General features: G+C 32.4%; 2 long non-coding RNA genes and 1 pseudogene across 15 annotated transcripts; 1 reads left to right on the plus strand and 2 right to left on the minus strand.

Annotated features, from left to right (window-relative positions):
• Window positions 1-896: 896 nt before the first annotated feature.
• On the plus strand, window positions 897-17,598 carry LOC146909008 (uncharacterized). 2 transcript variants are annotated; one of them, XR_015018164.1, is made up of 4 exons: window positions 897-1,105; window positions 1,220-1,268; window positions 1,370-1,410; window positions 1,676-1,899. It is a non-coding gene; the product is annotated as an uncharacterized LOC146909008 (long non-coding RNA). The 2 variants fall into 2 exon arrangements; XR_015018163.1 differs by lacking the exon at window positions 1,676-1,899 and adding an exon at window positions 17,378-17,598 and having other exon boundaries at window positions 898-1,105.
• On the minus strand, window positions 1,921-6,518 carry LOC146909009 (uncharacterized). Of its 13 annotated transcripts, none has more exons than XR_015018160.1 (9): window positions 5,621-5,997; window positions 5,424-5,529; window positions 5,246-5,312; window positions 5,098-5,143; window positions 3,784-3,868; window positions 3,635-3,689; window positions 3,404-3,477; window positions 2,751-2,875; window positions 1,921-2,099 (listed from the first exon to the last, which is right to left on the minus strand). It is a non-coding gene; the product is annotated as an uncharacterized LOC146909009 (long non-coding RNA). The 13 variants fall into 13 exon arrangements; XR_015018159.1 differs by having other exon boundaries at window positions 3,630-3,689; XR_015018162.1 differs by having other exon boundaries at window positions 1,921-2,074; window positions 2,751-2,880; window positions 3,630-3,689.
• LOC146909010 (secreted RxLR effector protein 161 pseudogene) lies at window positions 12,488-13,207 on the minus strand (annotated as a pseudogene).
• Window positions 17,599-18,171: the final 573 nt, after the last annotated feature.

An 18,171-nucleotide genomic window follows, 5' to 3' on the forward strand; every position in this document is an offset into this window, starting at 1 on the left:
AATTCAAATTTTTCTCAAACCCTTTTTTCCCTCCTACTTTTTCTCCTTTATTCCTATTCAACATTAAAATAACATTTATTTACCTCATTTTAATTTTTCATTTCTCTCTCTTCTCTTCATCTTTTAGGGTTCGTTTGGATGACAAAAGAAAGGATACAGAAAGAAAGTAATAGGAAAGATTGTTAAAGGAATGAAAGTGAGTAGAAAGTTAGTGGAAAGTGAGATGATTTTTATGGTTGTTTGGTAGAAGTGAAAGTGAAAAGAAAGTGAGATGAAAGAATGATGTGTATTTAAAAAATGACATTCCTACCTTTGTATTTTAAAATTGAAAATAGAATATTCCTACATTTATTTTTTAATAAACTTTTGTATTTAACTGATTTATTTTTCATCAAGAGATGCTACTCGCACTAATAATGTACTAGTATTTAAAAAAGATTGTGAATCGAATTTTTTTACCGGATATCGCCCTCAATTTTGACTCTGGTAACCAAAAATATGTTAGGTAAGAGAAGAAAAAAGAAAGAAGAGCAAATTATGAAGAAAAAAAATCACATACATACTAGGGATTACAAATTACGTATGCAATACGCAGCAGACCAAATAAAAAGCTTTTTTTTGAAGGAGTAAAAAACATTATGTTAAGAAAAATAAATTAAATAAATTATGATATAAACATAATGTGCATAATCCAAGGCAAGGATGTAAAGGTCTTTTGCTATAATGACTCTTCTTTCCACTTTCTTTGCAATTTTGGGCGGAAGGTTTTTTGATGTGGGGCCCATCAAAAAGCTATCTTTCCTTCCCCCTTCTTGTTGGAACCAAACGACTGAAGCAGAATTTTCAAAAACCTTTCTTTCCTAAGGAGTATCTTTCCTTACACAATCAATTGAACCAAACAATACCTTAGAACCGTTTCCTCCTCACCCCTCTCTTCATCTCTCTTTCTCTCTTCCTGAATCACTTCTTTTTCTATTTCACTCTTCAAATCAATCACGCCCTTCTTACAATCGTTATCAACCCACTCACCACACAAAGAGAAAGAATCCATTTCACTCTTCTCTATTTGATTTTCATAGAAACCCTTGAACCCTAGCTGTGACAGGTTTGATTTCTGCTTCCATTCACCATTTTTTATGTTAATTTTTGCGATTTTCTGTTTTTCCCCTGTATTGTTGCCTTCCATCTGAATTTTTCTTTTGGGATAAGAATGTTAAAGGATTTCACTTGAAAATATTATAAGAAGAGGTTTTGTTTCAGACCCCAAGGTGATGTATATTCTGATTCATCCTTTTTAGTTTGAATTTGAGTTGTGAAAGGTTTTGGATTTTTGTTTGTAAGTTCTGATTTGTGCCTTTTTTAGTTGCAGGTGTAAGGAGAAACCAAGAAGAATTGAAATTCTGTTTCAGAGTATGTTAAAAACCAACATTCATATTCAACTTTAAAAATCTTTGTTGTTTGCTTAACCTTAACTGTTTGTTAATTTTGTTCAACTTCTAAATTTTGAAAAAGAGACAAAAATCCTGGTGGTATGTTAATTTGAAACTAGAGGTGGAGTTTTGAGGATCCAGGATGTTTGTTAATTTGAGGAAAAATCTGGGTGGTTTTTTAAACTTTTTATTCATTTCGTTTGTAGTAATTGATTGATTAAACTTTGTCTTTTTTGGTTTCTTAGGATGGAAAGGATAAGGAAGATGGTTAAAAACAATGTTTATTCCACCAAGTTTATTGAGCCTTCCTAAATTGATAAACAATGTTCCATCCCATGGCGAGCAAATAAAGATAGATGCGATCCTGACAACTATTGACCAAAATAGAAGACCTTCTCAAAGCATCTTCTAGTTGTTCTAGGGGCTCTCGGGTTTCAGGGTACTTCTTAAGCTCTGAGATCTTGAGCTGATCAAGCAAGTTCCCAATAAACTTAAGATGTTGTGCAAACTGTCTGCAGTTCTTCTTATGCATCCTTGCTGTATTTGCTGCTTTCGCAATCATCCTAATCAACTTTACTGCATCTAAGCCTATTAATTGGGCTACATTTGCAATCTCTCCAAATTGTTCCCATGAAGATGCCATTCTATATCAACTCACACAGTTCCAACCTTTAAAATTACATTTTCAATCGTTGATTTAATTAGAAAAATTAGGACAAAATGTATATGAACCAAGATTCTATATTTCCAAAATATTTGCACTGTGGACACATTACAGTAGCAAAGAACTCCAATTTATCCATCTACTATCAAAAAAGCTAAAAATGGTGTAATCAATTTAAATATCTGTAACCCCACCCCTTGTTGATCAATATTTCATGCTCAACCTTGAATCTACGGTGTGTGGAAGCAGATAAAAAAAATCATACATTTGACTGAGTTGTCTGACACAGCTCGTATGAGTGTTATATAGGTGTTGGACACCGGTCCAATAAGTAAAGAAGAATAGAAAAAAACACAGTTTTTTTGTTCAAAAAAAATGAAAACAAAACAGTTTTTTAGGACACTTGTTTGAGTTGTCCGACACGTGTCGTACGAATGTCATAGGTGTGCCGCAGACATCGACGCGTGTTAGACACCGCGACACGCCAAGTCCTAAAGGTGTTTGTGCTTCATAGACAATATACAACCATGAATATGAATTTGATTTATATTTTGTTGGTGCAGACAAATATTATCCATAACTGAAGGGTTGAAATTTGAAAACCATTTTGATTTGTTAAGTTATTGATATAGCAAAGTGAATGATCATTTATTTACCTATGGTTGTACAAATAGCATTGGTATCTTAAGCCTTTGAAATCATCCCCTGCATGGTGTAGATTTTCTCACTTCTCAGAGACAGCATTGCCCTTCAAGATCTTGAGTTTACAAAGACAGAGACACTGCACTGCAACAACACATGGCAAATGAAATTTAAGCACATGAGAAAAGAAAGCAAAATACTGAAACCAAGTGAATCTTAAAAGTGTTATTTGATTCTTGTTTCATTTTTTAACAAAAAAAAGTTATTTTATTAAATAATAATAATAATAATAATAATAATAATAATAATAATAATAATAATAATAATAATAATAATAATAATAATAATTTCATCAAAAATAGTTCAGAATTCATATTAATCAAGGTAATTTATATTTTTGCATAAGTAAAAGAAAAAGAAAAGGACAATAAGTGTGCTGTTGGTTAAGAAATTTATGCATGGTCACTAAGCATTGTGAGTCAAAACAACAAAGAAAAAGCAAAGTAATTAGATACTTAGATACTGCAGGTAAAAAGAAATACAGACATGCAACATAAAAATACCAAAATAGGAGGAAAAAAGAATCTACTTCTACCAAAAAAACTCAACTGAATCTACACACACAAGAAATGGCTTCATAGTAAAAAGAATAGACAATGACAACAACCTCAACAACTCATACTACCACAATAATCCCATCACCCTTTAGATGTACACAATCACTTCCCATTCCAAATTACCCTGCAATTCGATCAACCACCCAACCACAGTCATATTCATAACTCTCATTAACAGTTGCACTTACAATAAAAGTTCCATCGTCAGCTATATCAGTCAGCTGAGCAATGGTTTTCTTTGCATACAATCGCAAAAACACTTCATCAAAAGACGACCTTACACGGGGACCAAGTTTGGGAACAATCCTGGATGTTTCAACTCCATCAAAGCCCACCCTGAAATATAGCACTCATGTCACAACAATTGATATACAATGACATCTACATCAGAAAATTCCGAAGTTATATAGATATACAATAAAAAACATACCCATTCTTCAGTTGAAGAGACTGTAGAATGTCAGGATTGATCAAGAGCCTAGTTATATTCATCGCATTCTGCACAAATGCCTTATCTGCAACTCAGACAATAACAAACGCATAACAAAAGTAATATCAGTGAGGTTTTGATACTTGAGCAGATCCATCCCAGATGCAAATATTTATAGTAATTAACAACAATAACAAATGCCTTATCTGCAACTCATACAATAACAAACAACAAAATCAAATTGATATCATTCTGACAAAATGCAACAGCAGAAGTACAACAGATTTTTGCAAAAAAAAAGGCAATTGAATATGACAAAACCAAGTTAAACAATTAAGTGAAAACCAAACTCACTAAATTGGTGTTTCAATAGTTAACAATTTGGTTATTCTCTTTTGAAAGAGTTATTGAAATTCAAAATCTAAAAAGCAGCATTATTTTATCACTTATCTACACTAACAAATATGAAATTTAAAATACATGACGTGGATTAGTTTTGCCAAAATGAAGTCTCTCAACACAAATGGGCAGAGAACAAAATCTGTGAATTCCCTTTGATTTGTACTAATCCCCAACCTCGATTTCTATCTTGTGTTATTCAAACTCATTATCTAGAAGGTAGAAAATGAAAATAAAGATATAATAAGTCTCCATGAAATTCAATGCTAGTTATAAATTATAAATAAATAGATAAATCAAATAAGCTGAAGTCATCACTTTAGAGAAATCACTTGTGTTTATCAAATAAGCTAGTTATAATACTTCATCACACTTGTTTGTAAAGCTCTTGAGTTTGGTTGTCTGCTTCAAAACAAAGGGATCAATAAATTTTAATGCTAAAAAGTATATGCGGTACTAACTCAAGGAGAAGTGTAAAAGACCTCTGAAATTCATAATTGGAATTTTATTTTTGTTTCTATGAGGAAATAGACATGTCATTTGTACATGCAAAAAAATGGTGAAAAGCTCCTCATACTAAAAAGAAGAAGAAAAAAGGAAGACAGGTGAACTTAAGCCTGTTCCTCTATTAAGATCAACAATTGTAAAAGTCATCTTTCATATTTCTTGTCTCATTTACATATTTGATTGTGTCAAACAAAATTGGTGTTAAGTAAAAAGTCAAAGTACTATTAACTTAAATAAACAACGAAACATTGAGACAACTTTTTAACTTCAAAGCCTTTAAAAAATGACATAAACAAATAATAAGAGGTTCTACGGCATAACTCAAACCAGCCTTCTTGAATTGCATAAATTATTCTCCATTTTTCATATGTAGAGTAGCTATAAATTCATAAGTTGACAAAACCACACCTAAATAAAAATTCTTCAACTTGAATGCTTTTAGGAACTGCTCCACCTGTCATATGTAAAGTTTGAGGAGCTTAAAAATACTAACCAAATAAAAACAAAGGATTAAGCAATGCAAATGACAGTCCATTGTAAGAAGATCAGCACTTACATGATAATCTAGAGAAATGAAAAATTTGCAAAAATTATTTGTGTAGATTCAACATTAGCTTCTTATCCTGATGCAATTTCACAAACATGTTATGAGCATAAAATCAAATATAAAAAATGATAATGACTTGAACAAACCCAATCCCTAAACCCACCTTCTTTGACAGCAAGAAACTTACCTGCAATACAGTAGCTCCATTAGTATACAATACTGTATTTAGATTACTTTCCATATTTAGGTCCTAATCCTTCTGGAAAACATACATCAATTGTTTTTGTGGCACCCTATAACAATAACAGAGGGTACGATTCACAATTACATAATTCAAAGAGGAAAATCACTACCAAGTATGAATAACAAAATGAAAGTAATTACCTTCTCATCAATCAGCAAAACTTGAACAGATTTTGGTTGATCAGGTTTCAAAAAGGTTGGGACTTAATCCTCCATGTCTCTCTACCATGAACCACATCAGAGTTTCAACAAACAATCAATGGATTTTTCCATCGCAAATTCAAAATCAGAACCAAAATGATATCAGTGAGGTTTTGATACTTGAGCTCAGAAATTCAATCCACCAAAATCTCACAGAATGAACCTAAAACTCAATTGACGATGAAACCAAACAACGAACACAGCAACCAGCTTTAGGTTTTTTCCAGTGACAAATTGAAACCTGCTCAGCTCGGATCACAAACACGTCCTTATATAGTCCTCAAAACAGAGGGGTAAAATAGAGATATTAAATAAAATTATACCCTCCCCTCGACAATTTCTGCGATGAATGCACCAAATCCTTAAAAGTTTGAAACAAACCTGCTATTTATCAAGGACAACACCACAAACAAACAAAAAATTTGAATTTCCTGTCGGCAATTAATGGATTTTGGAACGCTGACTGAACCAAATACATCTTCTACGATCCATGAAATGGGAAAAAGACAAATTAGAAGAACCCTTTAAGCAAAAAGAATGAGACAAACGTGACAAAAGCAGACCAAAAATTTTAAACGAAGACGCTATCACCATAATCAGAATTCAACAGTAAAGAGAGAGACTATTCTCTTTTGTAAGATTTATTGATTGTCCTGTACTGCGGCTGATTTCAAAGGTGGTTTTAAACATGCACAAAGGTGGAAATTTTCTCTTTAATTTATTAGGAAGTTATATACATGCACAATAATAAAATTTATAAATTGATAAAATTTACATATCATTTGTAATGAATCTTTGTCTATTAAATGAAAGTCATCTTTACACTGTCAAAAAAAAAAAAAAGATATTGGATATTGCTTGCTAACATTTTTTTTTTTTACAATCTTATCCCCAACCTAATTTCTACAAAACATTGCTATTAAATGAAAGTCTTCTCTCCTCTTGACTGATTGCTATTATTTAAAAATTAATTTTGTCATGTGCTTTTATGATTTCAAACTCAACAAATATTAATATCTTTTTTCCTTCAACTTACTTGACTTTTCGTTCATTTTAGGACTAAGCATCATGACATTCTATAAAAGTTTGAAAAAAGGATTAAAAAATCCCCAAAAATTGTTCATCACTTTGTGTATCAGTAATATTGGTAAGTTCCTTTTTTTTTTTTTTTTTTTTGCTTTGATAGTTTAAGGAGAGAAAATGAATACATTTTTTTAGTTCAACTTATATATGGTCGGTGGGAATTAAATGATCTCTATTTGTTTCTCCTTTTGATTTTGTTTTACATTGTATTGGATTGAACTTTTATGATTAGAGTTTTAAATTCAATTGAACATGGAATAGGTGATTGAAAAATCTTTTTGTTTCAGTTATGTTGTTCGACTTCCTTCAATTTTCTACAACTCATTGGTTCAAATTGTTTTTTTTTCCTTTATTTCTTGAAGCTATTTTTGTTGCTTGGTTTGAAACAAGAGTAATTGTTTTTCACGTAGTTTTAAAGATTTTTCTCTCTTTTATGTTTCCACTTCTATTCTTATGATTATATTTTTAATCTTTTATCACTCACTCTTTTTGTGATAGAGTTTATACCTAATTGAGTTTTATTCAACTATACTTGAAGTAGCTAATCGATTTGCCGGAGTTTTTGGTGTCACTAAAGATGGTGAGTTGTGGTACTTATCATGTGTATTTTTACTCTTTACCTGTTTTATGACTTTTTTGACTTTGATAGATTTTTTTCTTCTTCGTCTTTCAATTAAAGATGTCTGTACATTAGAGAATTGCATGAATTTGAATCAAAGAAGCTACGTTTATCTAATTAGGAAATGACTAACAGATTAAGCTGTATTTCTTGGTTACTTTGTTTCAGAATTATATAGATACATTTGTTGCTTGACTAAGTTATTGACATATTTTACTTTGATAATTTGTGGATATACACATGATATGTTAGGTGTACACTTGAACTTAACTTAGGTATTCACTTTTTAACCTTTATTTAGGCCAATTTGTATGTGATTTTTCTTAATAGTATCTTAGGGGTTTACAAAGATGAAACTTATTTGGATTAAAACACACATAAATCCATGGTGTAACTGAAGTAGCAATGAACGTCACAAGAAAGGGGGGTTTGAATTGTGACCCTTTTTAATTTATTCCTGAAACTTTAAGTTATACTCAAGAAAAAATTCTTGGTGAATATTAGTTTAATAGATAGATAATTAATTGATTTTATATAAGGGACCAGAATGTTCTGGAGAGTGATAATATAAGCAGAATGAGAAAAATGATATTAAGCTGAATTATAAAGTTAATTTAGTTAGGACCAGATTGTTCTGGAGAATGATAAAACAATATAATAGACTGAATTTAAACTTTAGTTAAATATTTAAGCAGTTGTTTTATCTTGGACCAGAATGTTCTGGAGACAGTTTAATTTGTAAAGTACGAATTAAGTTAGGACCAGAGAACTCTGGATTAATATGATTATAGTTAATTAGGACCAGAATGTTCTGGAGATAGTTAAAAATAAATACGTGTGATAGTGTGTGTATATTGTGTAAATTAAAAGAGATAGAGAGAAGAAGAATAACACAGGAGAGTTATCCTGGTTCACCAAACCCGGCTACTTCCAGTCCCCACACACCTCGTGTGAGATTATCCACTATAGTATACAGTTGGTAGAAACTTCTAACCAACACTATAAGGTATTGATCACACCAGATCAGTCCAGAACACCTATCTCAAACTATTAAGCCCAATAGACTTGAGATCTAAGTTACACTTTTGTAGGATGATGATTTAGAACTAAATGTCTCAAACAAAAGAGACTTTTACAAACACAAACTCAAAGTGTTATCTCAAAGAGATAAGGAAAATAAATATAGTGAAAGCTTATGGAGTTTGCTTTGTGATTGTAGAACTAAAGATGTAGAACTAAAGATGATGAAGAGATTGATAGTTTTTCTTGCTTTGAGAAAGTTGTATGCTTTGTATTTCAAACTCTTGGTCTTAAACATCAAAGCCTTCCTCTATTTATAGAAGTAAAATGCTTGCTGCCCACACTTGAAGAAACAACTGTCTTTGCTTTAATTCAAATCCCATTTGCGCTCCAAAATTTTTGCTTGAGAGAAACCATGAGCATTTGCACTACCAGATTGATCTTGCTTTGTCCAAATTGATCTTGAAACAATTCAGCATGTGCAACAAAGAAAGATCACACGCTTTGCAAGTTGTGAGTGTTTGCCTTGCATTGTACAGCTCATGAGAAGTATCTTGAGTGATGTAATGGCATGATATCATGTGTATGTCATAAGAGATATTTCTTTTTATGGGTCTTTATCCTTAATGGATCAAAAAGCCTTTAAAGCCCATAAATGTGTCCTAATCAATACATGAGATATTCCTTAAAATGGTGAAACAACATTTATTTCTTGATCCTCATGATTTATTCTTCTTAAATAAAAAGTTCAACCTTGTCCTCTTGCGTTTCTTGCTTATGAGCTTGCTTACAGTACAAGATCGATCTTGAGAGTATTCTTTGATGAAATAATTCTCACAAAAGTCATTAGTAATAACAAGATGATTTATTTAATATATGTTTGTAATCCTTAAAACATTAAAAGAGATTTTGGTTCAACATTCTCCCCCCTTTTGAGGATGACAAACATTTAAAATATTTTGCCTTTGATTTTTGAGAAAATAATCTTTTTGATGATTTGCTCCCCCTCAATTTAAGCATACGAAAATTTTTATTTTTATAAGTCAATAATTTTATAAATACTCCCCCTCAATCACAGCATTCAATATCTTTAATTGAAAATGATTGAGTATATCAAAAACAAATATCAACATGATTCATGTTTTAAAAACACAACACAATTTATGTGTTTTTTATAACCCTGCATTGATTAGAAAAAGGAAACATAATATTTCATAAACTTAGAAATAGCAAAGCATCAGCAGTAGCATTATACAAAAGATTTGCATTTAGGCAATTTTGCAAATAGTACCTAGCAGTTAGCAAAATAAGGTGCGCATATCAGCAGCACAAATAGTAGCAGTAGCAGCAGAATTCATAAGCAAGTTCTTAACAGAAAAAAAACATAATAATAGCAAAATAAGTTAAACGTAGCAAGATAATAGCAAAATAAGTTTCTTCTTTTCTTCTCCCCCTTTGTCATCGCAAAAAGGAACCAGCATCTACTCTCTAGGAGGCGTTCCAGAAGGTGCGGTTGGGGAGGAAGCATCTGATGAAGATGAAATGTCAGGAACATGAAGATTGTATATTGGTGGCTGGACTGGAAGGTCAGTTGGTGGAGGCAAGTTGAGACTAATGCTCAAGGCACTTGTTTGCCAAGTTTGGTGAACCTGATTGTGATGAGTATAGTAAGAGAGATGATTCATGATGTAGACTTGATTTTCAAAGAGTTTGCGCATAGCATCACGGGTTTTGTCTGAACTTTTCTCCAACCTTGATTTCTTTGGTGGCCTTTCTTCTTTGGACCCGCTTTTAGGATCAGAAGATGGTTTGTTTGAGAATTTTGAGGGACACGTAGACTGGAAAGAATGTAAAGAGCTCATGGGCACAGATGACTCAAATGCAGGTGGATGGAAAAATTTGCTAACATCATCAGATTTAAAAAGAGCAGAGAAATCAGTTTTTGGTGGTGAAATAAAAAGATGAGAGAATTTGGACACTTTGGTGGCTTTGACAGCATTTGATGTAAAGCTTTGTAGCACATCAGTAGCCTTAATCATAGAAGAAGCCTGAGTTTGAAAATTTGAAAGAAAAACTCCATGTTCTTCCAAGACAGGAGATTGATCTGAAGGATGATCTGGCAGTTTAGACTTTTCTGGTTTCGGTTTTCCAGTATCATCATCATTCCTTTTTCTCTTTTTAGACACATCTTCAGAGTCTTTCATGTGCTTAACATTCTTAGGGCAGAATTTCTTAATTATGAGAAGAGATTCTTCATCATGTAAAGGCACTAAGAATTTCTGAAACACCTTGGTTAGCATCATTCCATAAGGTACACAACTCTGCCTATTTGTGTTTTGAGCAGTGGCAATCATGTGTTGGATGAGTACAAAAGGAAGGTTTAGTCTTTCTCCAAACAAAATGTGATATAGGACCATAAGATCATTTTTGGTAACTATATCGAAACTGCCTTTCCTAGGGAGGATGTTATACTGAGTTATGATGTTAAGCATCTTTGGAATTTTTTGGAGATTGGCTGAATTGAGTTCAGAGGAGTTTGGTTCAAAAACATTGTTGTTTATAAATTCTATGTCTATTCCTGATTTCTCATTCCAGTTATCACCAAACAGACAGTTTCCATCAGTAGGTAATGAAAGAATTGTTCCTAATTCCTCCGGAGTGAGGGAAATTTCTATGTCTTTGATTTTAGAAACAATAAGAGCCTTATCAGGGTATGCCTTGGCACGACAGAAGAATGCTCGAACAAGCTTTGGATAATGCTTCTCACGTATCTGAAGAAATTTTGTCCAGCCCATTGCATCTGTGTACTTTTGAAGAACGATCTTATCTGTCTTGAGGGCTTCGAAATCATAATATCTGCCAGGAACGATTGGGCGACTGCTCCATTTTTCTTTGAAAATTTTGTAATGAACAGGATCCATCAATGGGATGTGCTTTGAGAGAGATAGGTTTCCAGAGATGTTTCTGTTCTTCTTTGGAGGAGAGTTTTCCTTTTCAACAGGAATCTTTGAGGAATCAGCTTTTCCCTTTCCTTTTTCCTGTTTTGTTGGAGCCTTTTTAGGAACTTCCTTCTTTGGAGGAGATTTTATAGGAACCTTTTGAGGAACAATCTCTGGATCACTCTTTGGTGATTCTTCAGGTATGAAGGTGGAATCTTCACTATCAGAGTTTTCACTACTGTCAGAGTCAGAAATATCATACACAGTGGTGTCTATGACAGGTTTCTTCTTCTTTCCAAATCCAAACATAAGTCTTGTAGATCTTCTACGGTTTTGACAAGATTGAGACCTTTTTGTTTTAACCCTAACCTTCGATTTTGACAGAGAAGGATCAGACTTTGAGACTTTTTGTTTTTTAGGTTTCGATTGTTTTTCAGCAGAGACCTCTTGAGTTTTTTCCATAATAACATCTTGACCTTCAACATAATGCTCCTGAGTTTCTTCATTAACAGCTTCAGTAAACTTTGATTCACCTTGACCAACCTGGAGTCTTTTAACACTGAAGAGTGTTCTGGAGATGATGCATGTGCCGATTTTGGAGATGCTTCTGGACTACCATTCATGAATGATGAAGGAGGAGTCAACAACGGTGCAGAGAGTGAAGATGAAGGAGAGTTTGGTTTGGATGGTGGAGATGGTGGTGACGGCGAGCGCTGCGGCGGAGGTGATAGGGAAGGAGATGAATAGCGATGAAAGGTGGCTTTGGAACCTTTGCCTTTTGTTCTAGCCATGTTTGTGGGTTTTGTGGTTAACTTAGAGAAAGAACAATGGAGTTTATAGAGAAAATGAAAAGTCTGAGTACAGAGAGAGAGAGAGAGAGAAACGAAAATAGAGAAAGAGGAGAGGTTTTTTTGATTTGATTGATAGAGGTTTATTTTTGATGGGTGGTTTTCCAGACTAATGATGCTTTTTCATTAATTAGTTGTATTATACCAAAGATATGCGCAGAAGCTGAAGAGATTTTGTCTCTTAATTTGAATTTCAAAAATAAAATGGTAATTACCATTGTATTAAAGAAACATGAAGATCAAGCTTAGACAAGTGATCTTATGAAATTTCTAGATTGATCTAAAGATTAATAAATATTCAAGGTTTTCGAATAATATGTAGTTTATTTTTAATAAAATTAAAACGATCTTCAACTAAAGGTTTAGTAAAAATATCAGCTAGTTGATTTTCAGTATCAACAAAAATTAATTCAATTTCCTTTTTATTTACGTGATCCCTAATAAAATGATGTTTAATTTCAATATGTTTTGATCTTGAATGCTGGATGGGATTTTTTGATAAATTGATTGCACTTGTATTATCACAAAATATGGGAATATTTTCGTACCTTATTGAGAAATCCTCAAGTTGATTTTTTACCCACAATACCTGAGAGCAACAGTTGGCAGCTGCTACATATTCAGCTTCAGTAGTAGACAAAGCGATAGTATTTTGCTTTCTACATGACCAACTGATTAGAGCATTCCCGAGAAACTGACATGTTCCACTGGTACTTTTTCTTTCAATTTTGTCTCCAGCATAGTCAGCGTCACAGTAAGCTATCAAATCAAAACAAGAACCCTTGCTATACCAAAGGCCAAGATCAGTAGTACCAACTAGATATCTGAAAATTCTTTTTACTGCAATTAAATGAGATTCTCTTGGAGAAGTTTGAAAACGTGCACACAAACCAACAGCAAAAACAATGTCAGGTCTGCTGGCAGTTAAGTATAACAGAGATCCAATCATACCTCTGTATTCTTTTTCAGAAATAATTTTCCCATTTTCATCTTTATCTAAACTGGTAGATGGATGCATGGGAGTTGCCATTATTTTGGCTTCATTCATTTTATATTTTTTGAGAAGATCTCTAATATATTTTTCTTGACAAATAAATATTCCATTTGATTCTTGTTTAATTTGTAAACCAAGAAAAAATCTTAATTCTCCCATCATACTCATTTCAAATTCACTTTGCATAAGTCCGGAAAATTCATCACACATTTTTTCATTTGTTGATCCAAAGATGATATCATCAACATATATTTGAACAATCAAAAAATTTGATTTATCATTTTTTCTAAAAAGTGTTGTGTCAATTTTTCCTCTAGAGAAATTATTTTTGAGTAGGAATGTACTTAACCTATCATACCAAGCTCTTGGAGCTTGTTTAAGACCATACAGTGCTTTTGTAAGTTTAAACACATGATTAGGTTTGGTAGAGTTTTCAAAGCCTGGTGGCTGGTGCACATAAACTTCTTCATTTAAGAATCCATTTAAAAAGGCACTTTTTACATCCATTTGAAAAAGTTTAATATTTTTATGAGATGCATATGCAAGAAGAATACGTATTGCTTCTAACCTTGCCACTGGAGCAAATGTTTCATCATAGTCAATACCTTCTTGTTGATTATAGCCTTGTGCAACTAATCTCGCTTTGTTTCTGATGACTTTCCCTTCTTCATCTAATTTGTTTCTAAAAACCCATATGGTTCCAATTATAGATTGACCTTGAGGTTTTGAAACAAGATTCCATACCTCGTTTCTTTCAAATTGAGAAAGTTCTTCTTCCATGGCTTTTACCCATGATTCTTCACACATAGCTTCATGTATATTTTTTGGTTCAATATGTGATATCATAGCCATGTTGTTGTCATTTTCTTTGAAGGACAATCTTGTCCTGATTCCATCAAAGGTATTTCCAATGATCTGTTCTGGAGGATGATCTCCAACAATCTTCCAACTTTTTGGAGGAGTTTGGGATGGAGAAACTTGATCTGTATTACTTACAATTTCTTGATTTTTCAAAATATCCTCATCATCTTCTTTGTTGACAACTAAATCATCAAACTCATCAAATACAACATGCATGCTTATTTCCATAGTTTGATTTTTTAAGTTATAGATTCTATATCCTTTAGAATTTGTTGCATAACCTAGAAATATTCCTTTGTCTGATTTTGAGTCAAACTTTCCTAGATTTTCTTTATCATTTAAAATGTAACAAAAACAACCAAAAATGTGAAAATAAGAAATGTTTGGTTTTCTGTTTTTCCAGAGTTCATAGGGGGTTTTGTTGAGAATTTTTCTGATTGAAACTCGATTTATAATATAGCAAGATGTGTTAATGGCTTCAGCCCAAAAATATTTTTCAACATTTGATTCATTTATCATTGTTCTTGCCATTTCTTGTAAAGTTCGATTTTTTCTTTCAACAACTCCATTTTGTTGAGGAGTTCTTGCACATGAAAAGTTGTGTGAAATTCCCTTTTTATCAAAAAATGTTTTGAATGATAAGTTTTCAAATTCTCCTCCATGATCACTTCTCACGGAGATGATGTTTGACTCTTTTTCATTTTGAACAAGATTGCAAAAATTTTCAAAAGCTTCAAACGCTTCATCTTTGTGTTTCAAAAACAAAACCCATGTGTATCTGGAAAAGTCATCGACTATAACAAAACCATATTGTTTTCCAGCAAGACTTGCAGTTCTAACAGGTCCAAATAAATCTATGTGAAGAAGCTCAAGAGGTTTTTTAGTGGAGACAATGTTATTTGATTTAAAACTACTTTTGACTTGTTTTCCTCTAACACATGCTTCACATATTTTATCTTTATCAAAATTAATTTTTGGAAGACCTCTTACCAAGTCTAGTTGTGAAATTTTTGAAATAGTTTTCATACTAACATGTCCAGCTCTTTTATGCCAAATCCATTTATCTTTGTCAATGGACATGAAACAAGTTTCAGCTGGAATGTCATCTAAGTATAAAACATAAAGATTTTTCTTTCGAGATCCAGTGAAGAAAACGTTTCCTGTAGAAACTTGTTTGACTTCACATATGTTGGGTTTAAAGATTACTTCAAAACCACTGTCGCATAATTGACTTATGCTTAGTAGGTTGTGTTTTAATCCTTCAACATATTGAACATCTTCTATTTTAGCAGAATCATTTTTACCTATAATTCCTTTACCTTTGATTTGACCTTTGTCATTGTTACCAAAGGTTACTGCTCCTCCTTCTTTTTTTATGAAGGAAATAAAGCAGTGTTTGTCACCTGTCATGTGTCTAGAGCAGCCACTGTCTAAATACCATGGCTTTCTCCTTGCATTTTGTGATGATTCCTCTTCATTTTCTGAGTTTGCCATGAGACAAACATTTGCTTCTCCTTCTTCCTCTGCTTGTGAATCTTCAAGGTCATCCCATGTGATTAGTGCTGATTTCTTCAGTAATAACTTTCCACATATCTACATCTTGAGACTTTAGGAATAATTCCATTTTCCCTTTCCAGAAGTAATAATTCTTTCCATTGAACAATGGTGGTTTTGTGCATGAAAGACCTTATGGTATGTAAGACATTGCTTCTTCCTGAATCTTTTCCTCTAGCACGTGTTAAATGCTTTTCTTCTTTCAGAGACCGGGCTCTGATACCAATTGAAGTAGCAATGAACGTCACAAGAAAGGGGGGTTTGAATTGTGACCCTTTTTAATTTATTCCTGAAACTTTAAGTTATACTCAAGAAAAAATTCTTGGTGAATATTAGTTTAATAGATAGATAATTAATTGATTTTATATAAGGGACCAGAATGTTCTGGAGAGTGATAATATAAGCAGAATGAGAAAAATGATATTAAGCTGAATTATAAAGTTGATTTAGTTAGGACCAGATTGTTCTGGAGAATGATAAAACAATATAATAGACTGAATTTAAACTTTAGTTAAGTATTTAAGCAGTTGTTTTATCTTGGACCAGAATGTTCTGGAGGCAGTTTAATTTGTAAAGTACGAATTAAGTTAGGACCAGAGAACTCTGGATTAATATGATTATAGTTAATTAGGACCAGAATGTTCTGGAGATAGTTAAAAATAAATACGTGTGATAGTGTGTGTATATTGTGTAAATTAAAAGAGATAGAAAGAAGAAGAATAACACATGAGAGTTATCCTGGTTCACCAAATCCGGCTACTTCCAGTCCCCACACACCTCGTGTGAGATTATCCACTATAGTATACAGTTGGTAGAAACTTCTAACCAACACTATAAGGTCTTGATCACACCAGATCAGTCCAGAACACCTATCTCAAACTATTAAGCCCAATAGACTTGAGATCTAAGTTACACTTTTGTAGGATGATGATTTAGAACTAAATGTCTCAAACAAAAGAGACTTTTACAAACACAAACTCAAAGTGTTATCTCAAAGAGATAAGGAAAATAAATATAGTGAAAGCTTATGGAGTTTGCTTTGTGATTGTAGAACTAAAGATGTAGAACTAAAGATGATGAAGAGATTGATAGTTTTTCTTGCTTTGAGAAAGTTGTATGCTTTGTATTTCAAACTCTTGGTCTTAAACATCAAAGCCTTCCTCTATTTATAGAAGTAAAATGCTTGCTGCCCACACTTGAAGAAACAGCTGTCTTTGCTTTAATTCAAATCCCATTTGCGCTCCAAACTTTTTGCTTGAGAGAAACCATGAGCATTTGCACTACCAGATTGATCTTGCTTTGTCCAGATTGATCTTGAAACAATTCAGCATGTGCAACAAAGAAAGATCACATGCTTTGCAAGATGTGAGTGTTTGCCTTGCATTGTACAGCCCATGAGAAGTATCTTGAGTGATGTAATGGCATGATATCATGTGTATGTCATAAGAGATATTTCTTTTTATGGGTCTTTATCCTTAATGGATCAAAAAGCCTTTAAAGCCCATAAATGTGTCCTAATCAATACATGAGATATTCCTTAAAATGGTGAAACAACATTTATTTCTTGATCCTCATGATTTATTCTTCTTAAATAAAAAGTTCAACCTTGTCCTCTTGCGTTTCTTGCTTATGAGCTTGCTTACAGTACAAGATCGATCTTGAGAGTATTCTTTGATGAAATAATTCTCACAAAAGTCATTAGTAATAACAAGATGATTTATTTAATATATGTTTGTAATCCTTAAAACATTAAAAGAGATTTTGGTTCAACAGTAATAGGAATAAGATATTCTAGGAAGGCTTTGTATATTAATTAATTAATGTACATGTGGAGTTATGTGCATGGAGGGAGTTTATCTATGGAGGACCAAGTTCAAAGCGCATCATTGCTTGAGAATATGCTTTTATTTAAGTTTAGATTACATATGCAATGTCTCTATACTCAACATGTATGTCTCTATGTATCAATAAGGACTATAAAATTTGGAAGATGTTACTTTCGTTCCTTTTCTTTTAGGTAAATTATCATTTTTATGTACTTAATTATTTTAGACCATTTATGAATGTTATATGAACCTATTGTACACAAACATGTTTCAAATCCAGAAGATGAACGAAAGTTTAAACAAAAGAAAATAAAAGGGAAGAATTGAAAAGGATGAGAAAAATCACTACAAAACTTTAAAAATGTTTCTAAGTTTGGTGCATTATCAAGGTTCCTCTCTTGACTATTTCCAATTAGCCACGAGTCTTTAGTAGCATGAGAAATCCTATTTGTTTTTATCCATCATTATATACATCATAGGCTGAGTACTCCTTTAAAATCATGCAATTTGGTTTTAGATGACTGAGCGAAGAAACTGGAAGTTTCTAAAATTGTATGTCTTTCTTTCATCAATGAAAAATAATATATGAATAATAGATGGTCTCTATTAACACGAGTCTACCGTCATATCTTACGTTATTGTATACTGTTAACTAACTAAATATTTTGCCACTTTTTACTTATCAATTTATGCATCAGGGAGGCTATAAAGTATTTGATTTAAATTTTTATTAAATGTCCAAAGTTT

The sequence above is a fragment of the Medicago sativa genome, chromosome 7 (assembly GCF_051527215.1).
Source record: "Medicago sativa cultivar Bolivia chromosome 7, Bolivia_mono, whole genome shotgun sequence".
Taxonomy (NCBI): domain Eukaryota; kingdom Viridiplantae; phylum Streptophyta; class Magnoliopsida; order Fabales; family Fabaceae; genus Medicago; species Medicago sativa.